We start from the raw sequence: 12,653 nt of genomic DNA, 5'->3' as shown, positions 1-12,653 counted from the left end.
AAATTGAAAAGGGTATTTCAAATTCTGAAACTTTGGGGACAAAAAAATTAACAACAATCAGTCCAGTGTCACCTAGCTGCTCCCTTCTATCTGGATCCAAGAGCCTGCAATCTCCACCACCATCACCTGCATCATCATCAACATCCTCAATTGTGATTGGAAGTAGTCTTGCATCCATTTTCAAAAGCAAGAGTGACTCCTCTCATATCCCTGATTCCTCAGAAGGATCCTTGAGTGCTACGACTGTTGCTGCTGCTGAGGGTAGATCTTCATCCCAGAAAGGGACCAAGAAGTCTATTACTAGTAGTAATTTAAAAAAAACAATTGACTATTAAACAGTCCTTTGACAGAGGAAGTAAGTATAACAGCTGTCACCCAGTTTCAAAGCGGATCACTGACTCCATGACGGCTGTACTGGTATTAGATGGTGAAATAATAGAAAATGAGGATGATAGTGTGAAGTAAGTGCAAAAGGAGGATGAGGGGGAAATTTGTGTCCTATCTGACGCTAATCAGGATGTTGATGATGAGGATGTTGTTTGCGTAAATCAGCCACCAGTTCTTGCTAATGATGAAAAGAAAGCCAGAAAAGCCACATCTTGGGTGTGAAATTATTTTAATCTAAATTTTGACAACAGTTGTGATGGAATCTATTCCATTTGTAAAGCCAAAGTTAGCAGAGGAGGGACGTTAACCAACTAGGCACCTCCTCCCTGTTACGTGATTCACAGAGAGTTCATGCAATTTGTTTAACAAAATTACAATAATTTGTAAATTAATAACAAGGAGTCCAGTATCAGCTACCAGCAGTTTGGACCAGCACATGTAATCTCCACCACCAACACCCTCATCATCAACCTTCTCCTTAATAATTGAAGGTAGTCCTTCTAAAAAATGTTTTGTGGGGGCCCAAACAAACCAAGGAGTTCAGCAACGAAAGTGTCAGTCCTAGTCACTAAAGTGCTTGGTTTGTTAAACTGTGCATGTCCTTTTTAATATCCCACATAAGAGTGGGTGGGAGGGACAATTCCATCTTGCACCTCTTTTCTTTACATTTTGCACAATTTGGGGCATTGCCGACTAACATTATTATAGTTTATTAAACTGCCATCCTGTCTGCCACTGCTTTGTGCCAATGTTTCATAGACGTCCTATATTTTTTTAAACTGTCATGCGTTTGTGCCGCTGCTCTGTTGCTTACTTTAGCCAGCCAGCTCGCTGCAGCCTTGGGCCTATATTGGTGAAAAATAGTGAAATCAATATTGTGAATTGTGAGGTGGTTAAAAATGCCTAGAAATACCTGAAAATTATTGTTATTAAGGTTAATAATACTGTAGGAACAAAAACAGGCCCAAATTATGTGGTTTTAGCTGTTTATATCATTTTTGGAAAAAAATACAGATCCAAAACCAAAACGCAAAACACCAAGGAAAAAAATCCAAAACCAGATTGAGATCCAAACCAGGGAGATACAGATCCAAAACCAAAACCAAAACATGGGGGTCGGCGCACATCTCTAGTATGCTCACACATTCCTTTCAGTAGATTGTTTCAGCAAATGCAGATCTGAGATCTGCTGCAAAATTGGACAGGTTTACGGGCATTTATTGAGTTTAAACTTTTGAATTTGCGGTTAGAGGGCATATTCAATTAGGTGTGAAAAGCCGTTTTCGGCGAAAAAGTTTCGCTGGTGACATCATTTTGCCAGGCTAAAATTTATCCCTGTATTCAATTGCAAGGACTTTTCGCCGGTGTGGAAAGTCAATGCATTGGCATAGGCGAAAAAGATTTGCCTATGAAACAAGGCGGAAAAGAGTGCAGAATTGCGATTTTGGGGTGCAAAGTTGGAGAAACCACCCTGCACCCTTGGGACAGGTCCCCAAAGGTTAACTGCGTCAAAAAAATCCTAACATTTTTTTAAGAACACCCCAAAAAATTACTTAGAAAAAGGGAGTGAAAAAGTACAAAGTTGGGGTACAAACTTAAAAACTAGTGAAATAGACTTTGGGGGGCTGCAATTATTGGGGTGTTTTTTTTTATTGCAGGTGCTTGCTGAAGGTGCATTTTTCACGTTTTTTAAAACCTCACTGTTGCGATTTTTAATCATGCTTGCACCCATTTTCATGTACCCCAAATTTGCTGGGACTAGTTATTTTTGCCCCCAAAAAATGCTAAATGCTATTCTTCACCACTTGTGCAAAGACGCTAAATAAGAGTTTATGAGAGCATTTAAGTACCCCAAATAGCTTCAGCAGGGCTATTCGGGGGCATCTACAATGATCCCCAATGTTAGTGCATCTTTTGGGGGTGTCAGGCTGATTTCCTCAAATCTGACAGCACTTTTCGCCTGTTTGCGTTTCACCGGGTGCCGTTTTCGGTCATTTCTAATTGAGTACTGGGATAAGCGGGGACGCACGCGATACTTTTCCGCATGGAAAACCAACTATGACGGTGAAAAGTCCGGCATGCGAAAAGTACTCGACTTTTCGCACCTAATTGAATATGCCCCGAGGTACCGTATTCAATTTGGAGTGAAAAGCCGTTCACAGCGAAACTTTTTCACTGATGACGTCATTTTCGCCGATTTCACTTATCACTGTATTCAATTTTATCGTCTTTTCGCCGGTGCGAAAAACAATGCAATGTAATAGGTGATAAAGTTTCGCTTATGAATACCCAGGCGAAAAAAGTGCAGATTTGGGGTTTTGGGTTGCAGAGGTGCGGAAACCACTCTGCACCCTTTGTACACCCCCCTTGACGCTAACTGCGTCAAAAAATGCTAAAAAAAACCGCAAAGGACACCCCATAAAAGCACTTTGAAAAAGTGGGCGAAAAATTTCAAAGTGGGGGTACAACTTCAAAAAGTAGCGAAATAGCCTTTGGGGGGGGAGTCTGCAAGTATGGGGGAGGTTTTTTTTTTATTGCAGGTGCTTGCTAAAGGTACATTTTTTGGTGCACTTTAATGCTTGATTTTTGTGATTTTGAACTATGTTTGCACCCATTTTCATGTACCCCAAATTTGATGAGAATACTTATTTTGGCCAAACAAAGTTACTAAATGCTATTCTTCACCACTCTCCCAAAGATGCTAAATTGCTCCTATTGAGACCATTTAAAGAACCCAAATACCTTTAGCATGTCAGAGCAAACTTTTTGCCAATTTCGTTTTCGCCAGGTCCCGTTTTTGCCAATTTGGAATTGCATACGGGGATACGCAGGGACGCGCGCGATAAGTTTTTCGACGGCAAAACCTCAGATGAAGGCGAAAAGTCCAGCAACTGACTTTTCGCTCCAAACTGAATATGGCCCTAGGTCTCCAGTATGATTGTGTCAATAGTCTGGTCTGGAGTTGGATTCCTGGAGGACTGGACAAGTGTGTACCCATCATAAGTCCTGCAGCGTCATATCTAATTATTTGCTTTATCCATGGTTTCTAAATTAAAAACTGCAGATAAAATGGAGGGAGGTGTCTGAAGGGGTAAGGATGACAGGTCAAACATTGTTATAAAAATTGTTATAGAGGACCATATCATTCATGAAAAAATAGTAGTGAAACTGTAGTTTTCAATTCGCCATTTTATTTTACAAAAATTTATTACAATTCATCATCAGTCTGTTATAAATTTCCACTGCAGCTCTGTGTAATGAAGCTTTCCCCTGGACGATTGTTCGTTCTGTGCATGCGCTGTACCTTTCACGGACGTACATTATACATTCATTATACACTAGTTATCCCATATACTGTATATATACACAGTATATAAATATACATATAATAGGTGAGCCGGCACTCCTCATTGATGCAAAATGAAGTACTTGCCTTGGTGCCTTCCTGGAAGGACAGCGTAAGGCAAGTGCAATCTGACTGAGACAGCTTAAGCCCTGTGGTTGTGGGAGCAGTGCAAAGCCTTTTGCTGTTAAGTAACAGTCATTAGTGTTAGCATCTAGGAATCCTTGGGGGTTTGGCCTTGGTGGTATATTAGGTCTGTTAGCCAAAGACTCCTCCTCTTTGTTTCTGGAAATTTCCAGCAGGAGGGCTGTGTATATTGATTTATCAGTGCATATTGCTGTATTTTTCCTACTCTTTATTCTCCTACTCTTTATTTCTTTAACTCATCTCTAGTCATTCCTTTATTTCTTCTTCTATCTCATCATTTTTCCTTATTTTGCTTCGGTGTACCTCTGATAACCCTTTCTCTACCCCCCAACCTCCCCTCGCTCGCCTGTGAGGTCTTTACCTACACCAGTGCCATACCTTGCTGCCCGTGCTGCCCGCTTGGCTTCTGTCGCCGGAGCGGGTGCCACGCGGCGGGTGGTCACATGGCCCGCAGCGCATGTCAGCACCGGGGTTGGAGGCTGCTTTAGCAGTCCTGCCTCACGATGGCTTTTGCGCCGTCTACGGGCCCCATCACACAGTATAATAATGAGAGACGCGGCGCGAATAGGGCTGTTAGGCCTTTGACTGTCGGGTCATGGGGGCGGGGCTCCGGAGCGCATCTGCCTCGGCTTGCAGGGAGCTTGCAGGACAGGGAGTGGGAGTAGGAACCCCGCTGTGGCCCACGTGGACCAACATGCTGGTTAGGGTGGCTCTGAGCCCCCAGTGCTGCAGAGTGCAACGGTGCAGGTGGGTATGGGTTCTGTGGTCACTATGTATGACATATAATGGGTTACTGTGATTGCTGGTCACTATGTATGACACATATAATGGGTTACTGTGATCGCTGGTCACTATGTAAGACACATAGAGGGGTATTCAATATGAAAGGTTAACTTCCCTGGCGAAGTTAACGTTTCATATCGGAGTTTTTTTCTGCGTAAAGGTATGGTGCGCGCTCCCGCTTATCCCCGTATTCAATATCAAATTAACGAAAACAGGAAACTCTGAAGTTGGATTTGCATAAAGTTATGAATTTTTCCTTAAAATAATTGTAAGACCCCCCCTAAAGTTGTAAAAACATGGGGGATCACTATGGGTACCCCCGTTTTAGCCTTTAATTGAAAGTCGGGGATTTAAATAGCCGCAGCAGGTGTTTTTTTCCCGACATTGAAGAAGTGATGCAGAAGAGCATTTAGGTTATTTTTTTCGTTTTTTTAAGTGGTCCCATCAAATTTGGGGTATATGAAAATGGGTACTAGCATATTTTGATGTCCCTAAAGTAAGTTTTTAAAAATTCTGCATTTGTGCACCTGCCGCTATAATTCTATTCTAGAAAACATCTGCCGCATACATGCAGAATAGCCCTGAACCTATTTGCCTATTGTTTAACAATTTTTTCCCATTTTTTTTTTGCACCCCAATTTTTAATTTCATTTTTTGGGGTGTCCCTATTTATTTTTTTTTACTTTCATTGACACAGTTCTATTTTAAATGTCAATCTCAGGGGTGCAGGCTATTTTTTTTTAAGCCTGCACCCCTAAACCCCAATTCTGCACTTTTTTTCGACACCTATTCAATGGTGAAAAGTTATCACCATTTTTTATCAAAGACTCTTCAAAACTGCGATAAGTCTTTGAAATTGAATATGGTGTAAAACTAAAACCAGTGATATTAAAGCAAAAAAGTTAAAAAGTGCGATATTAACGCAAAACACGATGTTATCGCACCCATATTGAATACCCCTAATTATGGGTTACTGTGATCAGTGGTCCTGTATATACTGGAATTAATGGACACTCAAAATATTTTGTATGACACATATTAAAGCTGGGTAAGTACTACTTATTCTCTCTTCAGCGACTGGCCAAACTCACTCTAACATCAAGCATTGGGAGTCCCTCCCCTTTAGAAATCCTTTGTTTGCCACTGGTGGGGGTCACTTAACGCTGGGTTACACCTACACCCTGCCATTAGCACAACGTGTGCACTTACACAATTCACATGTTTGTTTGTTTTTTCTTTTTTTCCTCGATCACGTTCGCTGTGGTGCAACAGGTCCCATTTCCTCACTAATATAGAAAATAGTAGCGCTTGTGAACAGCTGTACAGTAATTTTATAATTATTGCACATTTCACAATTAAAAAACTATGAATTTATTTCATAGTACACAGATGGAGACTAATTCATAGGACCTATTGCCACAATATATCTGTACAGCGTGGATCCGACTCTTGAGTACACATAAACATTCAGAATGCCGGTCTTATTAGCTGGAGTATGAGCAGCAGAGATGTGGCATAACTATTCCATCACAGCCAGTAACATGCGAATGTAACAGTAATAATATTCAGTCACAGCCAATTAACATACAGATGTAGAAGTTGGTTGTATGTAGCTGGATGATATTGTCACTACAAATTATGTTAGTATTAATACTTGGTACATTACCATCCGGCCACTTCTTTATAATGTTTAATGACCTCTGCCCCCAAAATGGGGGGAGGATACACCGTACTGATGGCTGGACAAGTAAGACAAATGCTGGGTACTTAGTATTAATCTGCATGCTTATGCATCAAGCAGTCCAAGTTCTTTTTTAGATGAATTAATTTTTTCATGGATCGTCTTGAAAGTATGCATGCCGTCTACACATAACGGTATGGTTACATACAAAGATCTAATTTTCATCTTATTTTCATTCTCATTTTTATATTTTTTGTCTCATTCCTTTATATGTGTTATAATCTTTTTTTGATTGAACATCTAATATTTGTTATACACTTTCACATGTTTATTCTAACATTCACTATTTAGGAACACTTGGGTGTGGAGTTTATATGTTCTCTTTTCATTGCAGGAGTCATATAAATTTTTTAGACTTGTTCCTTTGATTTACTGCACATGTGGGTTCACTCCCACACCTTTTATATTGATCTTTTCCTGTATTTCAATAACGATCAGTTTGCACGTCAGTGCATCAATTTGTCTTTTTATGTACACACTGTTTTTTGTGGCCATTTCTCCTCCAATGCGCCGGGGGCGCCAGACTCATCAGGCCTGTGTGGTGCCTGAGCTTCCAGCACAGCGTGATGCATCATCATGTTGGTGACATCATCACGCTTGGGTTGGGAGGCGCGCAAGGATGATGTCAGACTCTGGCCCCCGGCAGCATGGAGCATAGCACCGCACCAATCGCTTTAGACATACTGCTATAAAGGTATGTACATTTGTTACTGCTGTTGTGTTCTTGATAAAAGTCATGTCCGACTGAAATGTTGAACAAGGCAGACAAAGTTGTCAGTTTGATTCTTTCATTTTACCAGAGCTGTGAGTGCCGCCTTTCTCCCTTTTCCATACATATATATATATATCAAAACAAGAAGAGAGGAGAGCGCTCCATGGTGCAGGTAAAAACGGTTTTATTTAGACATAGGATACACACGTCGACACTCTAGGTGCCGCCCGTACCTCAATGCAAACTGTGTGTGCTGGTTACCACGTGATGTGTTTAAAATACTCCACCAGCTACTGTAGGCGCTGTCCCAGGGAACCGCCGGGCTCACACACCCCGCTGCCGGACACTGCAATGTAGGCCACAGCTGGTCGGACCTCGTGCGGCTGGGGCACGCTAGGGAGCAGCTGGGGATTCCTATGATGTGCGTGACAGAGGCCCCAATCTAACGCGTTTCGTCATGGACTTCGTCAGAGGGCTGGGCTCTGTGATGCAACACACTTCTCTTATAGGCCGATTCAGCCAATCAGTATACAGTAGTGTGGACACACACCCGGACATTACTATTCACTGAAAACAGCATAGTGACTTTGTTTAAAAAATATATACATCTTTAAACGCTTATTTGTAATGCGCTATTTGTAATTAATCATACATGAGTAGCTTACTTTAATATTCTCTAAAATAATCACTTATGATTTATGCATTATAAAAAACGCTTATGCATACCATATGACTGTTACATTTACTGTGTGACACACTGTCCCAAATAATAGACATGCATTAAAATATAAATAAAAAGCAATGTGTATAAAACATTAATAAAAAAGCTTATATACTAGACTAAAGCATTAATATTTGTTTGAGGGGTGAATGGAAATACCATATTTATATAAATCCTCTAGCTACACAGCAGGAACAAGAACCCAATTCCAAAGGTTCTATGCACTCGAAACACAAGGTTATTACCTATCACGTATAAACGGGGTGATTTCTATCCCTTCACGGCCATTCCCCATGACAAGGGAATTGAAAGTGTCAAAAACTACCTGAAAGAAGATCCCCAAATAAGTGAAAAATTGGTAGACTTAATTTGTAATTGTCTCAATTTTGTGTTAAAACACAATTATTTCACGTTCCTAGAGGGATGGTTTTTGCAGACTTGCAGAACAGCGATGGGCATGATTTGTGCCCCGAGTCTGGCAAACATATACATGGGAACATGGGAAAAAACTCTACCTGGTCAGGCGGGTTTTGAGTCAGTTATTATGCTGAAAAGATTTATAGATGATATACTCATTGTTTGGTGTGGTGAGAGAGAGGATTTGGAGAAATTTATGAAGAACATTAATATAAATACCTTCAATTTGCAATTTACTCACTCGTTTAATGAGAACAAAATAGAGTTTTTGGATCTTGTAATAGACACCACCAATTTTGAAATAACTAATGAAATTGAGAGGTACACATTTTTTAAGAAAGTGGATTGCAACAGCTACCTGGAATTTTCGAGTTGCCATTTCCAAAAATGGAAATCGAATATACCAGTATCTCAGTTCTCCAGGCTGAGGAGAAATTGCTCAACTCTTGAAAATTTGATGAGCAATCTGAGATCTATAACAATAGATTTTTGGAACGTGGATACCCGCAAGAAACAATAGAACAAGCAAGATTAAAAGCCAGGGAAACAGATAGAAGGGAGCTTCTGATTTATAAAAATAAAAAATTAAAAATGAAGGAGTCAAAGATTGACAAAGATTTCTTCTGTCCCTTTGTCACTAATTTTAATAATGGGGCAAATACAATCAAGAATTTCCTTAAGAAAAACCGGCATATTCTAAAACTAGACCCAATACTTGCTGATTATTTACCTACTGGTCCCAGTATGGTTTATAAGAGAGCTAGGAACATTAAATCATTTGTATCCAAAAGCACATTAGATCCGCTTATAAAATCAAATAGATCTGCTAAACATTTCCTTGGTGATATAAAAGGTTTCTTTACGTGTGGTTGTTGTAAGGTTTGTAAATTAGCAGAACGGGGTACAAACAATGTTTTTTGGGGAAAAAATTCGGGTCATACTCATCCTATAAAAAGTTTCATTATCTGTAATTCTATGAATGTTGTGTACATGATAACTTGTCTGAGGTACATCGGCAAAACTAAAAGAGTGTTGAAAATCCGTATCCTGGAACATACCCGCAATATAAAAATTAAAGTTATGAATTACAGTCTACCGAGACATTTTCAGGAGTGCCACGGAAGCGATCCTGAATTGTTGAAATTCAAGGGTATTGAAAAGATAAATATTAAGGATGTTAGTGGTGATCTTAACAACTATCTAATGAAAAGAGAAACTTATTGGATTTTAGCTTTAGACACCTTGTCGCCTAATGGTTTGAATGAAGGGATAGAAATCACCCCGTTTATACGTGATAGGTAATAACCTTGTGTTTCGAGTGCATAGAACCTTTGGAATTGGGTTCTTGTTCCTGCTGTGTAGCTAGAGGCAATTGTATGTGGATTTATATAAATATGGTATTTCCATTCACCCCTCAAACAAATATTAATGCTTTAGTCTAGTATATAAGCTTTTTATTAATGTTTTATACACATTGCTTTTTATTTATATTTTAATGCATGTCTATTATTTGGGACAGTGTGTCACACAGTAAATGTAACAGTCATATGGTATGCATAAGCGTTTTTTATAATGCATAAATCATAAGTGATTATTTTAGAGAATATTAAAGTAAGCTATTCATGTATGATTAATTACAAATAGCGCATTACAAATAAGCATTTAAAGATGTATATATTTTTTAAACAAAGTCACTATGCTGTGTTCAGTGAATAGTAATGTCCGGGTGTGTGTCCACACTATTGTATACTGATTGGCTGAATCGGCCTATAAGAGAAGTGTGTTGCGTCACAGAGCCCAGCCCACTGACAAAGCCCATGACGAAACGCGTTAGGGCGGGGCCTCTGTGACGCACATCATAGGAATCCCCAGCTGCTCCCTAGCGTGCCCCAGCCGCACGAGGTCCGACCAGCTGTGGCCTACATTGCAGTGTCCGGCAGCGGGGTGTGTGAGCCCGGCGGTTCCCTGGGACAGCGCCTACAGTAGCTGGTGGAGTATTTTAAACACATCAAGTGGTAACCAGCCCACACAGTTTGCATTGAGGTACGGGCGGCACCTAGAGTGTCGATGTGTGTATCCTATGTCTAAATAGAACCGTTTTTACCTGCACCATGGAGCGCTCTCCTCTCTTCTTGTATGGACAGATCTTTTAGACCTGGTATCCGGTCTTTCTATTGTGGAGAGCTGCGGTCCGCTAATATCTGGGACCAGGTGCTATATGACATTATAAAGTATATTTATCACCAATCATTGGTGGTCTGATTGCTAGACTCATTGGAGATTTCACTCTTTGGGCAGTGCCTTTTTATGAACATGCGCAATTACTGATTTTCTTTTGTGTATATACATTATATATATATATATATATATATATATGGGATTAGTGCATAATGTATTACTTAAAAATAAAACCGGCAGCCCTTACATGGAGACGGGGCCAGGGGCAGCAGTGACTGGCAAGCAGAGCAGGAGGACATAGTGCCAAGGGGAGCAGTGACCGGCAGAAGAAGGTAAGTGCAATGGTCTGGCGGCACAGAGGAGGAAGAGCACAGCATGAGTGAATAGATCCCGCTGCTACACAAGCTGACAGCAGCTTGTTAGTACATTCTGTGGATTGATCACCATCTCAAGAGGGCAAGAGTCATTACACTGTGCTATCCAACCGTAATAACTAACAACTGCACTAACTAGAGAAAGAAGTGCTTAGACTACATCCTCCTAAATCACCTGTTATGAAACACCCCTGTATATGTATGAGAGCCTACTACTGAGATCTTCTGGCTATAACAACCACCCAATATTCCCATAGAGTTGCATACACTCACTGTTACTTAAGGGCCGCCAGGACTTAAACTCAGGCAGTAGGGATGTGCACTGGACCATTTTTGCTGGATTTGGTTCTGATTCGTCGTCCAGCTTTGGATTTGCAAAACCGCTGTGACTGGTTTTGGATTTGTGTTTGGATTTTTTTACAAAAATTTTCAAAAAAGAGCTAAAATCACATAATTCGTTTTTTTTTTGTTCCTAGAGTATTATTAACCTCAATAATATTAATTTCCAGTCATTTACAGTCAATTTAGACCACCTCACAGCTCACAATATTGTTTTCAGCATTATTGGCCAAAGGCTGCAGTGAGCTGGCTGGTTACTAAGGTGTCTATTTACTAAGCAGTGTTAAGAGACAGAGTGAAAAGTGATAAGAAAGTGATAAGGTGCCAGCCAATCAGCTCCCAACTGTCATCTCACAGGCTGTGTTTGAAAAAATTACAGTTGGGAGTTGATTGGCTGGCACCTTATCACTGTCATCACTTTTCACTCTGTCTCCTACCAGTGCTTAGTAAATAGACCCCTATGCGACAGAGCAGCGGCACAGACACCGCAGTTTAAAGCACATCTATAAAACATTGTCACTCACTGCCACTTCCTACTGAGTCACAGTACTTGTTTGTTATGGACACACAGAGGACTAAGACCCAAGGAGTCACAGTGCTTGTATACACAGAGGGCTATGGCCCAAAGAGCCACAGTGCTTGTATACACAGAGGGCTATGGTCCAAGGGGTCACAGTGCTCATATACACATAGTGCTAAGGGCCAAGGAGTCACAGTGCTTGTATACAGTTACACAGAGGGCTACAGCCCAAGGAGTCACGGTGCTTGTATACACAGTGTGCTATGGCCTGCAGTCACAGTACTTATATACACAGTGGGCTATGGCCCAAGGAGTCACAGTGCTTGTATACACAGTGGGCTACAGCCTGCAGAGTCACATTACTTGTATATGCAGTGGGCTACAGTCCAAGGAGTTATGGTACTTGTATACACAGATGGCTAAGGCCCAAGGAGTTACAGTGCTTGTATACACAGAGGGCTAAGGCCCAAGGAGTCACGGTGCTTGTATACACAGAGTGCTAAGGAAAAAGGAGTTATGGTGCTTGTATACACAGTGGGCTACGGCCTGCAGAGTCACAGTACTTGTATAAGAAGTGGGGTACAGCCCAGGGAGTCACAGTGTCTGTATACACAGAACCAAAAAATGTTTTTAATTTTTTTTTACTTTTTAAACTTTTAACTTTATTTAAAGTTTGTTTTTACTTTTTTAAACTTTTTTCTGTACACGTACCCACTAGCGAGTCTCTGGACACAGCCACTTAATCAGCAGAGTATAGCACAGCATATATTAGTGTGCAGTGTGCCCCCTATACACAATCGCTTTTCCAGCACAGCCATTTGTGAGTCTCTGGACACAGCCACTTAATCAGCAGAGTATAGCACAGCATACATTAGCGTTCAGTCAGTGCCCCCTATGCAGTCACTTTACCAGCACAGCCACTTGTGAGTCTCTGGTGTCGAAGCTGGTTTAGTGGCTGAGACAGAATCAGTGTAAAATTAGCTTGAAGTAA

This window comes from Taudactylus pleione, unplaced genomic scaffold, assembly GCF_031769625.1.
Source record: "Taudactylus pleione unplaced genomic scaffold, aTauple2 ptg000080l, whole genome shotgun sequence".
Lineage (NCBI taxonomy): Eukaryota > Metazoa > Chordata > Amphibia > Anura > Myobatrachidae > Taudactylus > Taudactylus pleione.
This window is presented reverse-complemented; position numbering follows the sequence as displayed.